The sequence below is a fragment of the Coffea arabica genome, chromosome 5e (assembly GCF_036785885.1).
Source record: "Coffea arabica cultivar ET-39 chromosome 5e, Coffea Arabica ET-39 HiFi, whole genome shotgun sequence".
In the NCBI taxonomy this organism is placed as follows: Eukaryota; Viridiplantae; Streptophyta; class Magnoliopsida; order Gentianales; family Rubiaceae; genus Coffea; species Coffea arabica.
The window spans coordinates 8,456,472-8,461,660 of NC_092318.1; the positions used below are offsets into that span (position 1 = coordinate 8,456,472).

Here is a 5,189-nt window from a genome sequence, read left to right on the forward strand (position 1 = left end):
GTAATTGGGTTGGTTTAGGAGACTTTTAAGCACTTTGTTTTGCTATCTTTTAGGAGTTAGTTTTCCTATGGTAGGAGATTTCTCTGGCATCAATCACTACGGATTGTGAGGGAGGAAGTTGAATGCGTTTTAGAAAGCTAGAAAATAGGAAAAGAAGGCCGGATCCCGCGTGAATAAGAGTTCGGCCAGCAACAAAATTGAGGACGGCTTGTCTTTGTATTTTTCCTTTTTACCGATTTTTGGAGAGAAACAATAGAGAGGCTTGCAACAATTGTAAGCTTCGAATAGCTTTTCCGCGTGGGTTGTTCTCCATTAATGGAGGACTAACCTCTTAATTCTAGTCAAGGGGACAACTGAAGACTTGGTTCAACAATTACTGTGAGATCGAAATTATTTTAATCGCTTCCTCATTTATTGGTATTTATGTGTTTCCTGTTTTTAATTGTTTTAGTCCTTATGTATGATTGATTAGTGCGCAATAATTAATTATTCATATAGGCTATTTTGCTAAATAGAGGTAATTGAATCCGTAATTGTTCGTTATCTCTATCTTAGTAGCAACTGGCGTAATTGGATTTATGTCAGGGGAGCATACGATCTAGCTTAAACAAACCCTCGTAGCGTGTTTGTTAGTTAGGATTGGGCCTTTCTAATTATTAATGCAATCTAGAAATTAAATCCTACGGTCGTACCTAGGGTTGTTTTTGGGTTAGAGAAATAGTTAACGGTCGTACCTTAATTATCGATAAATTAAGGAAAGGTTGGTTGTTTATCGCGTGCATGACAACTATAACTAATCTATTAATAAATGTGGAATTATCTGTGAATCAATGATCAGTGCCTGGACCATTTCTGAAGTGAACCCTTGGCTAGAGTTTTCCCTTAATTATTCCTCTTAATCAATTATTTTCTGCAGTTAATTTATTTGGTTAGCACTTAATCCAAAACCCCCCATACTTTGGACTCTAGAAGAAACGAATTATCCCCAGTCCCTGTGGATTCGACCCTACTCACCACTATATACAAAATCTGTATTTTTTTCGAGTAGGTATTTATTATTGCACAGGTTCGGCACCTGTCAAGTATCCTTAAAAAAAAGTATTGATAAAAGTGGACAAACCATCAAAACAAACACAAAAACAAAGAAAATACCAATCATAGCAAATCATTAAACCATTCAAACCAAAATCAACTACCAACAAATTTTTTCTTTCTTTTATTGCTATTTCATTTTTTCTAAGAAACATCATTTTATCTTATTTGATTTTTATGTGCTTGGTTTTTGTCGGAAAATCAAAAAAAATGAAAAGAAAGAAAAAAAATAAAAAATGCTGTTTTTCAAAAAAAAAAAAATTTCAGTAGCTGCATGCTCCTTCTTCCTCGACGAACTAACGGAAAACAGACATGAAGAGTTGGCATTTTTGGAGGCAGCAAAAACGCATTTTTCCTCTCTTTCTTTTCCCCGAAGCTTAATAGTACAAAAGGGACACCTCAATCCTACAAGAACCATCAAGAATCCTCCGGAAAAAGCCATCAAATAGCCCAAAATAAGCCAGCAAAGCCGGTTCCCATCCTCACCATTGAGGTGAGGGTTTTGTGATTTTCATTTCATTTAAAATGAAAGGATGCATTTCTGGTAGAGGGGGAGAGTAAGAAAAAATGGCAGAAAGAAAGAGACAGCAAAAAAGAAAGAAAAACAGAGGAGAGTAAAGGAAATTTTTCTGCAAAATTTTTCCAGAAAAGGCTGACTTTGCAGCCCTGTTTCAACCTAGTTTCCTCCTTCAATATAGCTTCATTCGAGAAAATTTTGATTTCTGCACAATGTACACAGTTGGAAGAGCAAGTTTCATTTAGAAATTCTTCACAAAAAACGTCCAGAAACCCTTCGTATTTGGCCACAAACTTGCTGCTTCGACTCCACTGGTGCTGCCGCGATTTTGCGTGAAACTCCAACGAATTTGCTTCTCTCATGATTTTCTGGTCTCAATTCAATCCGAAATCATCCCCAAGGTATATCCACGACTTTTCCCTTTATGATTATGCAAGAGATTTGAGAGTGTTTATGGAAGTTTATGTTCAAGAAGCTTAGATCCATATTTTGTTATAATTACTTGGTTTTTGGATCTTGTTTGATGCTTGGTTGAATCCATAGCGTTATGAGCTTCGTGTGTATAAAAAATTCAGTCTCAAAAGTTAGAAAATGAACTTCCGGCTAGGTTGGCCAATTTGGTCAGAATTTTTTCAGTTTCCAGCAGGTTGACCCGTCCAAAATTTCTTGCTATTTTCTCCTCATTTTTTGTTCCAATTATTCTTGTTTGTTTTATTATGTTTGATCCATTTTGGGCTGCAAATGGCCAATAAAACATGTTAGTGGGCCAAAGAATTGGGTTTCTTTTTATTTTTCACTTGGGTTAGGGATTGAATTTTGCAGTTTAAACCCAATGTTTTATTAGATTTGATTTAGTAAAAAAAGAGTGAGCTAGCCCTTTTTTAAACGGAAATAATCTGATTGTTACCTTGGGCTAGGGGGTTTATGGCCCAATACAAAGCAAAATAGAAAGGGCTCAATATTATTTTCTCGGAAAGCCGAAACAAAATTTGTAATCTGGTGCCTGATCTTTTGAATCATTTTACTGTGGCCCTAAAAATTTTTATTTCTTTCAATTAGACCCTTAATTTAATTGCATTTTGATCAATTTTATCTTTTATTCAATTTTGACCCCTAATTTTTTGATAATTAATTTGACCCCAAAAACTTCTCAATTTTTTACAATTAGGTCCCTGATCTTAATTATTTCTTTAGTACAATTCCTTATCTTCTTTAATTGTCAACCATGCTTCATTTAAATGCATTTAATTAGTAAATTTCAGGAATTTTATGTTTATTTATATTTCTTTATAATAATAAAATAAATTTGCTATATGTTTACTTTTTCTTTTAAATTATTAATTAAATTGGTGTCTTGACTATTTTGTTAATTTTGGAGTATAAATAGGGCAAACTCTACCTTATTTAGTCACTATTTCAAGGGAGGTATCGTCTATTTACTTTTTCTTTTAAATTGTTAATTAAATTGGTGTCTTGACTATTTTATTAATTTTGGAGTATAAATAGGGCAAACTCTACCTTATTTAGTCACTATTTCAAGGGAGGTATCGTCTATTATTTTTAAGTTTCTTTTTATGTGCTCCTATATGTTTTCCATATGTATGATTGCATGTTTTAAGTGCCTTTTCTTTCATTTTATTCATTTTTTTAGCTTTCATTCATTTTAAGTTTTCATTTATTTTATTTATTTTTTATGATTATTTGAGAGGCATTTAAAGACCAAATTGTAATAGATAGGTGTCCAAAAAATATATTTAGTTAGGCCATATAATAGATAGGTTTTATTTTTGGTCAAAAATATAATTAGTTAGATAAATGTAATAGATAGGTTAGATATGTTTATTATCTATATTTCCCCTTTTAGATTGCAGTTAGAGTTTCCTAATATAATAGTTAGTTTTTATTTGCTTGCATGCTTGTGTGCTTATGTGTTTTATTTGCTTTCTTTAGAATTTTTATATCTAAATATTATACTTACGTGTTATGTGCTCGACATGGTTTATATGTTTTATGTGTTTATTTGCTTTAATTATACTTTATATGCTTTATTTATTTATAATGAGTGTATGACGTCACCACACTAGTCCAACGCTAGTGAGAATTTGTAGAAATAAGTTAGTTAAATGCTAGACCTTTTAGGTATCGATTCGCTAAATTCATGCTTTGGTGTGGCATTTATTACATCTCATACGTTTTTTCCTATTTTTAGGATTTCTTATCATTTGCATGATATTTTCCCTACTATTATTTCCTTACCCTTTATATTTTTGGACCATATCATTTAGAATTGCATCTCATTGTAGCAAATTAGAAATAGGCTAATCCATTTACTTGACTAAGTTAGGGGAGTCACCATTCGAATATGGAAAATGAACGAGTATGACTTTTTAACCTTATCACACTATTACCCCTCTATAAGAAGAAAAATTGAGTCACGAATTTTCGTCTCCCGTATTCGTTATATTGCATTCCCCCCTTTTAGGACATGCATATTTATCTATATATTATAATTTCCTTTTGTTGAGTCTTATCTTTTGTATTTTTTCATGATCTGTTCAAAAAATCATTATTAGGTATCACAATTAATATGATTGGTACCAATTAAATTTTGAAAAGTGATAGGTCATAATTTGTTGCTAAATTTATAACTATTATTCCCTTGATCTTAGTCAAATATTGCGTTAATTGATATATTCTGCTTATATTTGGTTAATGGTGCTAAATTGTAGGAAAAAGAGCAAAACGTGACAAAAAGAGACAATCTTCCAATTAATTTGATGGTGGCACGTTCGGGACCGGTTTCCAAGTTCGATTCAAACTCTGGGCAGCTTTAGAGGAAGATTTGGAAGACTTGAATTCTAATTATTAGTTTTATGGTTGAATTAGGAAACTTGAAATACTTTCTTTTGTGGTTTATTTTTCTATTTAGGAGTCTAGTTTTATTTGGTAGTAGACTTCCATTAGAAAACAAAATAGAATAAGGAAAGCCGGATTCCCGCTTAATCAAGAGTTGGCCAGCAACAATCTCGCAGGAGATTAGATTAGTTTCGGCCGCAAGGGAAGCAAAAAGGGAGCCGTCACTTGCTTATTCGGCTTGCTTTCATTAGTTTTTAGAGGAAAACCAATTGCAACCAGATTTCATGGAGTCTGGCGGAATTTCTTCTAGGATGTGTAGCTAAATCTCCATTTTCTAGTCGAAGGTCAATTCGAGAACTCGTTCCAAACATCTGTGAGATCGAATTATTTTACCTATTTCTTTTATTCATTGGTATTTATATGTTTTTCGCTTTTAATTGTTATAGCTATTGTGTATGACTGAATAGTACGCAACATTTAATTATTCATATGGACTATTTGCTAATTGGGGGTAGTTGAATCCGTAATTGTTCGATTACTTCCGTCCTGGTAGCAACTGGTATAATTGGGTTTATGTCAAGAAAACATATGATCTAACTTAAACGAACCCTCGTAGCATGTTTGTTGGTTAGGATTAGACTTTTCTAATTATTAATGCAATCGAAAAATTAAATTCTACGGTCGTACCTAGAATTGTCTCTTGGTTAGAGAAATAGTCAACGGT

The 5,189-nt window shown here is 32.7% G+C and overlaps 1 long non-coding RNA gene across 1 annotated transcript; it reads left to right on the forward strand.

The window, feature by feature from the left end:
- Window positions 1-1,472: 1,472 nt before the first annotated feature.
- Window positions 1,473-4,861, forward strand: LOC140006205 (uncharacterized). The gene is made up of 2 exons (XR_011813838.1): window positions 1,473-2,010; window positions 4,339-4,861. It is a non-coding gene; the product is annotated as an uncharacterized lncRNA (long non-coding RNA).
- Window positions 4,862-5,189: the final 328 nt, after the last annotated feature.